At 37.9% G+C, this 16,051-nt stretch overlaps 1 protein-coding gene across 2 annotated transcripts in view; it reads right to left on the bottom strand.

The window, feature by feature from the left end:
- The window catches only part of LOC145674581 (uncharacterized), a 476,266-nt gene that overhangs the window by 297,880 nt on the left and 162,335 nt on the right, over window positions 1-16,051 (bottom strand). The window lies entirely within an intron of this gene.

The raw sequence follows: 16,051 nt of genomic DNA, 5'->3' as shown, positions 1-16,051 counted from the left end.
TGTTTGAATCACTATTCGTTATCGGAATAACTGACTTTTCGTTATTACAATCACTATTTGACTTACTTTTCGTTACCGAAATAATTGTTTGAATTACTACTCGTTATCTGAATAATGTGTTTCAATCACTCTTCGTTATTTGAGTTCTCTGAATCACTATTCGTTATCGGAAAAATATTTGAATCATACTTGTTATCGGAATAATTGTTTGAATTAGTATTCGTTATCAAATAGCTGTTTGAATTACTATTCGTTATCGGAATAAATGTTTGAATTAGTATTCGTTATCGGAATAAATGTTTGAATTAGTATTCGTTATCGGAATAAATGTTTGAATTACTATTCGCTATGGTAAGAATTGTTTGAATTGCTATTCGTTATCGGAAAAATTGTTCGAATAGCAAATTAATCCATAGTTCGAATATCGAATAACAAATTATTGAATTTCAACAGCACAACTTGATATCCTCCTACTATGACAAGAAAATATTCAACAAGGACTTTAAACTCTCTACATTTCCATAATATGATTTCATTTGTTTGTCGACAACTAATTAGAAAAATTTTGTATATTAATTTAATGATCGTTTACAATCACGTTTACGTATTGCTGTAATGTTCTGATGTAAGTTAAATCTCATAAAAAAAGAACAAAGAACAATATAGTTATTTTCCACAGCTCATCTCTTGAGAATGTGACAATCACTTTGCAATTTAATGCAGCTCCGTAAAAGCTCACTGCGAACCTCAATTGCATAGCAGCGACCCACAAGGATTGCAGACGCTGTACGTAATATGTTTTGCACACGCAATATTCTCGGTTAGATATGAATGTCACAATCGGTTGTTAAAGACAACGAATGGGATCATGGATGAATTCCAAATGAATTTATCTGGAGCGTGACGCGTGCGAATAACAAAATCTATTGTTTTCGGCGAATATGTTTATTTCACTAGAGAAGTTTTATTCACATTTTATACTTGGGTATTAAAGCTCTTTTCCTTGTATTTGCTTTGACTTCGGTTTTTATGTGCTGTAACAATTCTGGTCTTACCCACTAAAAAAATAACTGGCAAAACGTCGCAAGAAGAAATTTAAACGACAATTTTTTTTTCACTGATATTAGTATATTGTAAAGCTCTGTTTGTGCAGGTGTTGTAGAGCATAGGTAGGACAAATTACAGTCCGGAATCTACCAGCTTTTATTACAAAATTCACTGTAAACAGTACACTACAAAATAATGTAAATTCTCTAATATTGGGTTAATAGAGAGGTGATCCAAAGCTCAAGCAGCCTACTGCAGGATCTCCATAGAGCTCCGAAGGAAGCCAGGTGAACTGGATTAGGAATCCCCAATGCTCCAGGCGAGCAGTGAGGGGGTTAAGAGTCACAGAGCTCCGAAGGAAGCCAGGTGAAGTGGATTAGGAATCCTCAATGCTCCATGCAAGCAGTGAGGGGGTTAAGAGTCACAGAGCTCCGAAGCAAGCTAGGTGACTGAGGCTAAGAGTCCCAACAAAGCTCCGAGCACGCTGAGTGGGAAGAGGGAACCCTAGAGTTCTAAGCAAACAAGAGGTTTTAGGTTAGGTATCTCCTAGAGCTCCAGAGCAAGCTAAAGGAAGGGTGACTAGTATGATGCCTCTCGTTGAAATTCTCTCAGTTATACAGGTGTTCCAGGTGAGGTGGTGGCGCGGTTGTTCCCTTGTCATGTGACCAGTGATGTGTGTCGTCCGCAGCCATAGTAATCCATAGGACGACGCACATGTTGGATGTTTGTAAACACAATCATGGCAGGATATTACAATGTCCACACTGATATCAATACTTTGTGCCCCAATATGAACTGTCCTCTTTAGTTACGGCCACGACACAAGACGTTTCTCGTCTCGTTTTCGAGACAAGACGAGAAATTTCAGAAGTCTCGTGGGCAACAATAGCCTACCCAAGTCCCAGATCTAAAACACTGCTGTAGTGTTACCTGATTCATGGTATACAAACTACATATTGACAAAGTGATTGAACGAAAAAAATGGAGAACACTGATCATTGTTTATAAGATGTCCAAGTCATTACACAATACACTCCAATACTAGATATGGTTTCAATGTTGACATATCACACCCTTCGTGGACTTCTCGCGACGAAATTAAAATACCGCTAATTTTACAGTAATTATGTGATATCTTCAAATAGATAAACGATAATTGAAATGTGGAACAAGAGCGCCCTAGACAATATTATTTTGCGTGAGGTGCCGTTATCACAAGTCACCCAGTGGCCTTCCGTTTTCAGCTGTTTGGAAACGCGAAAATAAATGCCGATTTTCAAAATGGCTCGAAATCGAAAGCAGGTACGTGAGTTGTGATAACGGTTTCTTATGTAAAGTAATATTGTCTAGGGCGCTCTTGTACAACATTTCGATTATCTTTTATCTATTTGAAGATATCACATAATTACTGTAAAATTAGCGGTATTTTAATATCGCTGGGATGAAGATTTAAGAAAAAAAAATCAGGGAAAATAAGTTACTTTTTTCAAAGTACAAGGACATTTGACAAAACAAAAAAGCTAGAGCTTTTTCTGTTTGTGTCAAAAGTACACATGTCCAAAATTATTGCCGCATTTCTATAAATGTTATTGTAGCAGCAATGTAATTTGATAATGAATTTGCCCGGTATTCCTTATAATGTTAGTATGTATATAATCGGTAAAGACATGTATGTGGCAAATTTCATGTCAAAAGAGCAGTAAATAAGAACAATAAAATGAAAATAAAACGTAGTTGTCCATTTAGCAACATTTTATTTCACTCATTCTAATTTTCGTATTTATAATTCTGTTCGTATGAAATTTACCACAAATATACATTTCCCGATTATACACATAGTAGCAGTGTTAAAAGTACCCTGCAAAGTCATCGTCAAATTATATTCTCACAAGAAGACAGTTATAGATGTGTGACTACCATTTTGAACATGAGTGTACATGGAAAACTGATAAGTTAGAAAGTTAGAATTTTTCCTATCTGTCACAACGGAACATCGAAAACGTCCTGGTTTAGTAGGTCAGCTTAGCTAAGCTCGCTATGAGGCAGAATCTACTTATAAAACCTAAAATGCTGAACTATAGTACAGCGCCATATTCCACAAGTAGTAGTGCAACATAAGATTCTCCCAAGTTCGACTCCACGTTGAGTTAAATAAATGTGTTTATGATTTTTTTTCGTGTGCCTGTATTCTCATTTGTACTTGCTAACTCGATCACGATTGAGATTGTCAGAGGTGTAGCGATTTACGTTGAATACACCAACACTTTATCAACTAAGTCGTCTTAGATTTTTCTCAAATTCCAAAAAGTGGGTGGCTTTTCATGATTAAGATATGTTTAATCGGGGGAAGAATATAGAACCTGAAAATCGGGTGGTACCCGTTAAAATCGGGTAATATGGCAACCATAGCGGCAAATGACACGTCACTAACGACAAATACCTATGATGACGACACCTTATCATTCCTCTAAGTTTCCCATTAGTCAATAAGAAAGCCACAACCATTAAAATACAGTATACGTACGTTCATTTGCAGAACTTCGTGGGTGAGTTGTCAACTTGCTACCAACAATAACTGATCCATAGCCACGTTGGCTTCACGCACTTAAGCTCGAACGCCAATTCGGGTATGCACTTTTTTTTTTTTTTTTTTTTTTTTTTTTAAACAAAAACTTTATGGTTGCTATTTTCGTACCATAACATTCCAATACGGCAAATGACAGAAGTTGTAAGTAACTGCCAATTGGTCGTAAATCGTACTATAAAATATTTCGTAATTAAAACTGGCAAAAATAATGCAAACACAATTATTAAATCCTATTCCGAACTGGCAACATTAGGAAGTTGTTGTTATCGTAGGCAAAAATAAAACGTAAAAGAATTTTTTGACGTCGATTCGCAAGCCATGAAAAAAATAAAAACGGATGTCATAAATTAGCTTGGCGATACTGAATAACAACCAGCTCTGACTTATAAAACCAAAATATTCCTTTTCGTCACACATAAATATCCACTTCAGGTGGAGCAGGACGTGTTTAATCACAAATTCTTTTCTGGTAAGAAAATTAGTTAGCGACTTCCTTTGTCTCATGACAAATAAGGTATCCGTGTGAAGATATGCACAGTGAGATTAAAATTTAATATTTAAAAGGATATACGAGGTGTGATCAAAAAATACGGTGAATAATTTTATTGGAAACAAAGTAATAAGCTTACATGGAATTTGATTTTAATTTCCTTCAAAGTACTGTCCTTGACTAACAATACCCTTTTACCAAAGTTGAATCCTGACTGGAAGCATTTCTGGGGGCGCGGTGGCTTAGTGGTAGAGCGTTCACCTCCGGTGCTTGGGGTCCCTGGTTCGATCACAGCTCGCGCCGTGTGGACTTTGTGGTGGACAAACACCGTTTTCGTGGGTTTTCTCGGAGTTCTCCCGTTTCCTCCCACTTTCTTCATTCCACTATTTCATTCATTTCTCGTCATCACCGTCTCCTTTAGCCGGAATAACAGTGGGACGTAAAACTTACAGATTATTATTATTTTTTTTTTTTGGAAGCATTTCTGAAAGGCTTCTTTGGAAAGGGTGCTCAGCTGCTCTGCCGTGGCCCTCTCAACAACAGGAATGGTGTCAAAACGTTTTATTTTAAGCATAGTTTTAATTTTTGAAAAGAGCCAAAAGTCGCGTGGTGCTATATCTGGAGAGCACAGCGAATGTAAACAAACAGGAATATTTTTTTCGGCCAGAAACTCGCGGATCAAAAGCAAGGTGTAGCACGGCGTGTTTTCGTGATAAACAAGGGAGACCCATTTAATCGGCGATTAAAATGCTTTTCACGGATCCAAACGAGATGTGTAGTACTTTGGAAGCTCTCGAATTGTCATTTCCCTGTTTGAATAAACCATTTGTGTGACTTTTTGCACGTTTTCATCTGTTTCTGACGTCACAGGACAACTCGATCGTTGCTCGTTTTCAACCTTGCCGCTTTGGTTCGCTGAACTCCATCGTCATACACTGATTTTGACATTTCGTGAGCTTCTTTGGCACTTTTTTTCAGCTTAGAACAAAACCTAGTCTTTCCAGCCTTAGAAGAAAGTACACGTAAACAAAACGAAATGTATTATTCCGCGGCTCACACGTGCTTCGGCAGCGAAAAACGTGAACAGCAAGATCGTCTGCTAGGTGTCATCGCAAAATTTCCAAAGTGTAAGGCTATCGTTGGTAATTACATAATTAACGCACTGACAGTGATTACTGTTACGTTAGAAATATGTATTTTCTTAAATCGTCATATAAACGAGATTTTCGCTGTTCCTATTGTCTTCTTTTCTGTTTTATAACACGAGACGAAGATGGAGTATTGTTACTTAGCATCGCCATGGAACTGTGCATTCCATAATTTCAAATGAGCGGGATCGGCGTGCGATCACATACACATGCGCAGTAAATACTATGTCGAATAACGGATGAGGTTGATATGAAGCTACATCTGTTGTTAAATATTATACATATTGCGTTTATTATCACAAAATGCAGGATAAATTCAGATATTTTTATTTGAAATTATTTTAGTAGGGATTATATTGCGGTAGGATACTAGTGCAGTGAGACCAACAACCAATCACTGGTCATCGACTCACTGGTAGTCGTATCGGTTTGTTTACATCTACTTTTTTCTAAGGCTGGAAAGAGTTTAGTATGCCTTCACACTAGATCCTGTGAGCCGCTCACTTGAGCTGCAGCTGCTAGCTTTACATTGTTTTAAAGATACGCCTTCACACATGCACTTCGGTGAAAGTGAGCCGCAGCTCTGAGCTGCTATGAAGATCACCCTGCCAGTAACCGGCTCAAGCGAGCTGCTGGCGGGGAAGAAAATAACACGCAGTCTTATGAGAGCCCTTCACACGTGAGCGTGAACTCAGTTGCAATGAAGAAAAGTGTACATATATTTAATACTGAAAATTTTCTCATTTTGGTGTTACTCTGATGAAATGCACACTTTATACTATTATATAGTCCATTAAACGAAAATATAGACATCCTGAAGTAATTGAAAAATTTTATTTAACCCTCGAGAACTCGCAGCGCGGTCTTTTCGACCGCACCTATAAATATTCTTTGATTTTGTTTAGTGACTTTGAGCAAACTTCCCCTCACCCCCCTCTAATCCTTCCCCAGACTGTATTGTTGCAACACACCACCGCCTTTGGCAAGTACACAATTCATTTAAAATTATGTAATTCTTTCCTTAACTTCAAAGTTTACAGCGCGGTCGTTTCGACCGCATGCGAGTTCTCGCGTGACGGTCTGTGCGCGAGTGCTTAGGAAACAAACTGTTACAACGATAACCTGTATTTATCTTGTTTATTTCATTTAATATGTAAGGCAAAAGTGCTTTAACGTATGCACTTGCTATACAATAGAAGAAAATAATGATATAATGTCATGAATAATCTTATCTTGTAGATGCAATATTTTCAGTCGATAGATATCAATGTTTGCTTCACATCCTCCTCTCTTTGGTATGATTTAGGGGCGAGAAAACTAGTTATTTCCAATACCAATGAAAGGGAGCGATTTCAACGCACACTCTACAGCTACAGTTGTTAAGAACACTAGTGCGGTTACTATGATAATGCAAGAGAACGCCATGTTATTATGCAGAAGTGCACTGAATCGCTGTGAAACAAATAAGTATTCTGAACTTGAAAACAACACCGACAACGTTTGGAAGGTGATTCCTGACACCAAGAGAAGACGAAAAGTATAGACCAACCTGGGTGCACAAATGCAATACTTCCGCAATGATTTTTATAGAGGTAGTTGGTGAATACTTCACATTGTATCCCTGTAGCCAAACTCCCTCTACAAAAATTGTTGTATGAGTACTTTAGGATTCTGAAACATGTACTTTTGGATAGCGCACATATTAGTTTCTGAGTGAAGTCTTGACCCGACTACGGTAGGTTCCATAGTTTTGGAGCTATGGACCTTTAAAGTTAATTTTTTTTCATGTTTTCGGCAGCCTATAACTCACTCCAGGTTGGTGAAGGTGACCAGACGTCCCGTTTTAGCCGGGACAGTCCCTTATTTTCAACCGTTGTCTCGTTTTTTTCTGATTCTCAAACGGGACGCCTAAATGTCCCGTCTTTAAGCAAAACTGACTCAGTTGTCTCGTAATTATCATTCAAAATATAAATGGTCAGCGCAAATTCCACACTCTTCCGTACCAACACTCATTATGAAGGTTCAGCCGTGCCTAGAATTTCTGAATATTCAAATGAGAATTGAGTGTTCTGTGGTTCAAGTGGGAATTGAGTGGGAATTTTGAGTGTTCAAGTAGTTAAAAGTATTATTGGATAGTACTTAAGTTAGAAACGCTTTGTTATCATTCTTACTTGTGTATTTTGTAAATTGAAAACACTGCTGAGTCCCAAAATGCAATGTGGAACATCGCCCTCCAGTCGCTGATTCGTATGCGTCCCGTTTTTGAAAGTAAAAGTTCTGCTCACCTTGAGGTTGGTCTATACTTTTCGTCTTATCTTGGTGTCAGGAATGACCTCCCAAAAGTTGTCGGTGTTGTTTTGAAACACCCTGTATAGTGCATTTAAATGACTGCAAATAGTGTGTAATCAACGTGTACTTATCGTAGTAAGTAGCAGCCATATAAGCTATACTACAAAATACAACCGAACTCAAGCAAAGTAAAACGTTCGTTATACTGCAAAATGAACATTCTTCCCGTCTTGATCGATTTATACGATGAATCCACATCTTTTCCTTTTTCCTTGCAATTTATTGCTAAGATTAAGCTGCAGCTTCTTCTTACTCTAACATGGCTGCCATTTTGTTAAAACGATCTTTTGAGCGGCTCAGAAGTATTCAAGCCTTCACACTACAGGTTCACCTGAGCGGCTCACAAGCTCTAGTGTGACGACGACCTTAATGTTGACACGCGACACACACTACTATAGTAGTAAGTAGGAATGGACGAAACCGGTTTTCACCAAAACCAGTTTTCGTTTTCTTCAAACGAGTTTCAACTTTTTACTTGAAACCAGTACGATTTTCGCCGAAACCGGTTCGTGTTTATCAGTTAACAAAGCAGAAATTTGTTTTTGACAAAAACAAATCAAACCGTTTTAAAATCGAAACCGGTTTGATGGAAAACAGAACCAGTTTTGCAAAAGAAATCGGTTTGCTAGAAAACGAAACCGGTTTGGAAAAACTTTTTGAAATTTAGTTTTATCTAAAAACCGAAATCGAAAAGGTTTTTACGCCCACCACTACTGATAGTCAGGGTTCGTTCGCTCTGCTCAATTTTGCTTCCGGAATGACTTTATCGTTGCACTTTCTTTCAAATGATAATAATAATCAAATTTTGATGTGAATGCCGACATTATGTGATCTTTTATCACCTTTCAACAGACTTAACAAAAAACAAATTGTAAAGATACGTACGAAGAAAAGGAGAAAAATTGCTACATAAGCCACTTAAAGCTCAATTTACTTACAAACGTCATGTTATTTCGACGTATCATTATCCCTTTATCTAACAAGCCATTCAATTACATAAGTGTTCGCTGTTTTTCTTATTTTCTCTTCACCCGACGCTCAATGTTAAATTATGATTCTGAACCCTGAAAGAAAGCACACGTAGCAAACACATCATAATGAACCTATAAAAAGCTGCGAATACTTTCCAGTGCTTCACCTTGAACAGAATGTTTATTCTTAGACTCTGCTTCGAATAGGCATTAGGACTAAAAGGCTGTCCAGCAGGTAAACAGATGAGCTAACTTTGGCATAATGGGATGCATCAAAGTAGAAACCAATCACTGTAAAGAATATACACATTCTTTTTACACATCAATTGTAATTTTGAAGAGTACTTTTTGATTTTCAAATTTACGTTGCTTTAGGAACAAATTATTGTTATTCCTAGTTGTTTAAGTATTATTATTATTATTATTATTATTATTATTATTATTATTATTATTATTATTATTAAAGTGTTCTGCATTTTGTGTTCTGAAGTGTAAGATCAAACTTCCATGCTACATCAATCATTTTCCAGTTAAACAAAAGTATAGTTTTATTGAGAAAGTGCACTAATGTATGTTGAGCAAGGACGCCGATCCTGGGGGGCCGAGGGGGCCCGGACCCCCCAAGGCTCATGTGGGCCCCTCATTGTATTTATAAATTTAAAATATTTGCCATAATTTGAATCTCTTATATGCTTAAAGTCTTAAAATCCTCATATATGCTTTCTGCATCTGAATGCCCCCGCCCCCCAAATTTAGAGAGAAATCTGCGCCCTTGATGTTGAGTTAGGTAGTTCGGGGGTGTCCGGACCCAGTGGATCCCCCGTGGGTGAGTCCCGGACTGGGACTAATGAAGCATTTTCTTTCCTTTAAATTTTAGGGCTAGGCCTGGAAAATCATCGATCAGTTGTGCTCTTCTTCTTCCCACTCCTCGATTTCCTTCCATCTTTCCTTCTATGACGGTATGAAGAAGACAGTTTCTTCGAAAGATGTGTCGAATTCAATTGGTTAAAAGCGTCCATCGAAACTTGCCGCTCAGTGCAAATTTACGTTTCACATATGGTACAGCCGGCCCTACCTCCAAATAATCTCATAAGCGAATCTGCGCCCTAGAACCCCTTTGTGGGTACATCTCCCTGTATAAAATAAACTTACTCGTTTATTGGCAATGTGTTTCGGTCTCGTTTCTTCACAATATTGCGGAATTCACTCCTTCGTAACTCTGAACAGAAGCATTAGCCTACATGATGAGCATTTCTGATCCAAATAAGGGAATGAAGTTTTTTCCTTTTCGAAAAATAAAAGTAGCAGGACAACTATTTTCTTTAAAACTCTGTAACTAGTTAATAAAGGTGAAGACACATCTTCCCGCCATTAAAACAGAGAAAATCATTACGTCATGAGTCAATGCAATCTCACTCAGGAAATGGGTAGTAATCTTCAAGCCAACATTACTTAATATGGCTTAAGGATGCGCCGTGGATCTTCAGGTTTCTCCACTCTTGGGTGTGTTCGATGTTAAATCAATCATATATGCTGGCCAATTCACCTGTTCTTCGCGTGGTTAAAGATTACTTTTGACTTGAAAAATGGGCAACCAATGATGGCTGTTCGCGCGTAAAGTTTAGCCGTGTTTGGAACTCCTACTCAATGTGTGCAAATCAAAGAACATAGAATATAAACAGTGGGAAAAAAATGGTGTCACATTTTAAGTTATAACCTTGGGGAATGCCCACGTTAAACAATAGGGCGTTGTCAACGAATATCCGATCACTTGAGTCTTGAATCCTGGCATGCACCAATAACACACTCTACCAAAACCATAAACTACGGAGATAAATGGATATTAGGAGGTCCCCAACATGGACTCAGGAATTAACCGTGAAAAAGTGTCTTTTTTTCTTTTTGTTAGCTTTCCAAAAGGTTTGTATTACAGCAAGGGTGTATCCCTGAAGATCGGCTACCTACTTACCTTGATTTGCAAGCAACGCATTTTAGTTTGGGTGGTCCCACAACGTTCCATCCTAACATTAATTATTATGTCATATTAATCATGCAAACAACGCCGTAACACAACATTATAGGACGGAGGGGGAGCAGAAATTGGCTGCTTTGCAATGACGTTCCCTGCCCCACTCCCTTAATAAGGTTCGTGTTATCCATATTGTCCTCCTAGCTTTGCTTAGTACCCAAGTATATTTAAATGTGCTAACATCAAAAACCAAGATGAGAAGTAAAACTTCAATTGGCCTGGCCACAACTACAGTTTGACCACTAGCTTAACTCGGTCACATGAGCTTCTTCGTGGCTAAGCGGTTAGCGTCTGCGCCTTTGGCGTGCGAGACTCGAGTTCGAATCCCGGAGGGAGCTCATTTGGTTCGGATTTCACGTTAGTCAGTAGTTCCCGTTCCATATAACCTTGCTAATGAAAGGAACGTTAAACTCAAAATAAACATTAATTCGGTCACATATCTGTGAAATCGTACACATTTGGACAAGTTCTACTACTACAGCAAGTTGACCAAGCTTGGCCACATATGACTGATACCGCCGGGAAGTGTCATTGTTTGCATTTTCTGTTGTAGTCAATTGACGTAACGCGTGTTATTTCAGGGTTCGAGCATCGGTGGGATTATTTATTGGCTCTGACATAAACCTGAGTAGTGGTTGAGTCCTCCCGCTGCTCTAGTGGGTAGTAAACGTTCGTTTGGTGCATGAGATCTCGGGTTTGATTCCTGGTGCAGGAGCATAGGACACACTACAGTAGTTCAGACTATAGTGACCGCGGCCATACACCTGCTTTCACTCACAGGTGATGCATCGGAAAAATTCGGGACGATTCGTGGAGCTACCTTCCGAATGCACACTTCAGAAAAAGTGAAAGAGCAGAAGTGCACCAACAACGTTGCCAAACTTAGAGGATACAGCATACGAGCGAAAAAAACGGAAATTGTATTAAAGAACAAGAACACAAACACTGACAATTGTTCGAATTAAACAGCAACAATAATATTAACAAAAATATAAAAAAAACAGCAACAAAATGAACAACACGAAATTTAGCGGCAATTCAACAACACTGTACTCTCAGATGTTGTCTATATAGCGCGAAAGGCGACACTGGCAAAATTTTATGGGTGGGTTTGACGAACGGGACACGCCCTCGTGTTCTGTTGGGTGACGAATTTGGTAAATCTGGGTTAAGAGTCACAACTCCTCGCGATTACTATAGAATTGTTAATATTATTCGAATATTCGTTTTCAATATTTGAACCATTATCCGTTGAAATAATTATTCGATATCTGGATATTTCTCAAATATTCGAAGAATGCAGTATTCGAATTTTTGAGTAATTGATTACTTCAAAGCATATCCCAGTGTAGTTTGCAAAGACCCGTGCTGCATATCCTTGCTACTGAAAAAGGACCATGAACACAAATCAACCGAGTAAGTGAATGATGATTAAAGATTTGGCGGAATGATAATGTGGGAAGAAACAGGAATAATACGACAAAACTCACGGGCACAATGTTGTCCACCACAAACTTACTTGGCCGCAATTAGCCACGGTGTCCCCGATTGCTTTTCTAAATTCAAGTAAAATTAACATCACTGTTGATGCAACTCTTGTTCAAGGGCTAGTAATTACATTTCTGGGCTTTCGGCATTTATGTCCATGTTAGCCCATCACTAGGATTAGGATTAGCAATTAGATTTCTGGGGTTTCGGTATCTATGGCCATGCTAGCCCATCACTAGGATTAGGATTAGCAATTAGATTTCTGGGGTTTCGGTATCTATGGCCATGCTAGCCCATCACTAGGATTAGGATTAGCAATTAGATTTCTGGGGTTTCGGTATCTATGGCCATGTTAGCCCATCACTAGGATTAGAATTAGCAATTAGATTTCTGGGCTTTCGGCATCTATGGCCATGTTAGCCAATAACTAGGATTAGGATTAGCAATTAGATTTCTGGGCTTTCGGCATCTATGGCCACGTTAGCTAGTCACGTATGAGGGATGACGTCCCTCAGCGATCACACTGTCCGAAAGAGGGGAAAAAGGGAGCTGACTGGAACCTGTATGTTAGCAGCCATCCCGGCATTCGCGTGGTGTTAATGAGAACCCAGGAAAACCCCACCCAAGATGGCTGGCCTGAAAAGGCCCATTAAACTTCTTCTACAAAATGTCCCCATCGGGAATCGAACCCGAGACGCACGCACCAAAGACGACAGCATTTGCGACTACGCTGCGCGAGACCTCGCAATTGTTTAATTAGAACCGCTCTTCGTCTATTACAATAATACAAAATCGCACACTATTACTTAGTAAAATAATCACAAATGTTTACTTGTTGTTGGCTAACACTGTGACACCAAACAGTAATTTTTGCTGAATATTCGGTGTTCGTTTCTTACATGTAGAAACGAAGTAATTGGAGGAAACAGCTCATTATCTTTTGTTAAAAAAATATAGATTTTATTGAACGAATTAACAACGGTAATCTATAACCGAGGAAGAAAAGTCGATCAGAAAGAACAGGGTCGGTTTTTTTTTCTACCAAAACCTACAACTATCACTAAAAATCTTGGTATAGAACCTGCAAACTACACTGTAAAATTATGTCCCATTTGTATAGATAATATATATTCTAATAATAATATATATATTATTAGTAATAGTAGTATATTTCCAATATTTTAACTTTCGAAACACGAGTCTCCGCAGTGTATAGAGTATAAATCACAGATTGTAGGAAATTTTTAAATAAGATATTCACAAGGAATCAATAATACTGTTTATGGAAGTTCATTTGTTTGACTGCGTTTGTAATGGTTTATAATGGATAATAAATGTAATGGATAAAAATTGAAAATGAAATGAAATCTTTGAGTTTTACGTCCCACGTTATGCCGGTCAGGCTAAAGGAGACGGTGATGATGAGTAATGAATGAAATGGTGGAATGAAGAAAGTGGGAGGAAACGGGAGAACCCCGAAAAAAACCACGCACACGGTGTTTGTCCACCACCAAGTTCACTTGGCGGGGGCTGGGATAGAACCCGGGACCCCAAGAGTATGGATAATAAGTTTACAACGGACAATATTACATTAAAATACATACAGTAAATTAGAAAAGATTTAATTGAACGAGTCCAGAAGAGAGCAAGACATTTTTTTAATGCTTTTCATCGGCTACGTTTCTGTTTGGTTGTTAGGTTAAAATTTTGCAACTTGAATTCCACCCACGTCCATAGTAAATTAAAGATCGGAAATTTTCTACAGATATGCAAACCCTGACAATACTATGTTCCATTGTTACTTAATATATATACTAGCCTTTAGTTACCTAGAGGCTCCGCCCCCAGACCCCCGCGTTTGCTCGGTCTATGGCCTCGCATCTCTTATATATAAGCCTTTGCACTAAGAATTAACTTCGTGCATGTGCTCTTCATATTTCCTGAATTTGTTTATCTGGGGCTTCGCCACCACACCCTCGCCTTTGCTCGGCCTACAGCCTCGCACCTATTAAACCTACAATTCTACCGAATTTCAAGTTTCTTTTCCTATTTTAACTATCTAAAAGATAAGATTTTCTATCCCAGGAAGACGCCCATTTAAATAACATGGGAATTTCTTCATTCCCCTTTAGACCCCTTAAAAATTAAAAATACTCACTTTTGGCAATTTTTCTCTCGGTTAGTCCCGGAAGGCTACAATCATGCCAAATTTCATCATCCTATTCCTGCCGCAAGTGCCTAAACATTTTGGGGTGTAGAAGACGTCCCATATAAATAATATGGGAAAGATTTTTCAGTTCCCCATAAAACCACTCTAAAGTTGGAATTTTTTATTCTTACTAATTTACTTAGGTAACGGTCATGACCACGTACAACCATCCCGAATTTCAAGTTTGTATTCCAATTTCAAGTGCCTAAAATATGAGATTATATGTCCAAAAAAGGCCCTTTTAAATAGCATGGGGAATTTCATCTGTCCTTTAGAATCCCTAAAAATTAAGAATATTCACTTTTTGCAATTTTTCTGTTGATTAGTCCCGAAAAGCTACAATTATGTCAAATTTAATCATTGTAGCCATACAGGAAGTGCCCAATAATTTTGGGGTGTAAAAGTTGTCCCACAAAAATAATATGGGGAAGATTTTTCAGTTCCCGATAAAACCATTCTAAAGTTGGATTTTTAAAATTTTTTTACTCTTACTTAGGTAATGTTAACGAAAACATAAGCAAACAAACAAACAAAACCAAACGTATGGATATGTCCATGGTAACTCACGTTACGTAATGACGTATGCTTTGAAGAATACTAACCACAAATAAACTTAAAAATAAACAAAAATTGACGGACACTTCTTGCTGTCTATTGCGGTGTTTGTACTATGCCGATCAACATTAAAACCGGACGTGGTTAATTTCTGTCACTTCCGGTTTAAATAAAGGGTTAAGAGGTGGTATCTATTCTTAGAACGCTCAATCACTTCCAGAAACCCAATACTCGTTATCTATCATTGTTTTTCTATTTAAATCAATATTGAAACCGGAAGTCGTCTTGGATTTCAACCACTCCCGGTTTTAGTACAGAGTTTTCTTAAGGTGGATCACCGGGAAGTCAGTACATATTTTAGCTCATTTCCTTAACTACTGCGCAATGAAACGTTACATATTATAAATATTGTACTATATGATAAAGTTATGTTTCAGCTACAACACAAGATACTGCTTCATTTGGTTGTGTCTCCTGATATCGAAAAAGGTAACAAATAAAAGAAAATATTTGATTCGTTTTACAATGAGCATACAAGATGGCACTGGCTGTTAGATCTTACTAGAAGTGCTTTATGAAATGTTTATTTGAATGTGTAAAATACTTTAAAGTACCGATCTTATTGCGAAATAGATATATTGTTTGACCGTTTTTAGTGTTATGTTTCACATTTTATGCAAATATTAATTTGCATTTAAGGAAATAGATTTTGAGAAGAAACTTACGCAGAACGCCATAATGCGTTGTTGCCAAATTTGTACGTTTAATTCCTGGATTCTAGCGCTACAATTCGAGAAGCAGAACTTAGCTGTGAATTGCGGTAAGGGTCGGAAACTACAGTAATTTCTCCAGTAAGTATCCAAGCAGAATTCCATGATTACTTCCTTTATTATCTGGCACCAGTAAACACTCGACACTACTTGGCAATGCCACACCATTCAAGCAGTGTTTAGCATAGTGCCGAGAACACCTAGTGATCCACCTTAATGCTTTCTATTCGTTTCGTAGATAGCAAGTTTTGGAACATATGCTACATAGAAAGAGCTGATAAGGATGAAAGTTACAGCATATAATTAGCTTGCCGTAATCTTATGAAGGGTTAAATATAGAGCTTCTGAGAATTAAGGTGTTTTGAACATTACAGTACATTTGGTGACAAATTGTAAAGAATAAAGGCC

Source organism: Thermobia domestica, chromosome 17 (assembly GCF_964235325.1).
Source record: "Thermobia domestica chromosome 17, izTheDome1.hap1.1, whole genome shotgun sequence".
NCBI classification, from domain to species: domain Eukaryota; kingdom Metazoa; phylum Arthropoda; class Insecta; order Zygentoma; family Lepismatidae; genus Thermobia; species Thermobia domestica.
This window is presented reverse-complemented; position numbering and strand designations above follow the sequence as displayed.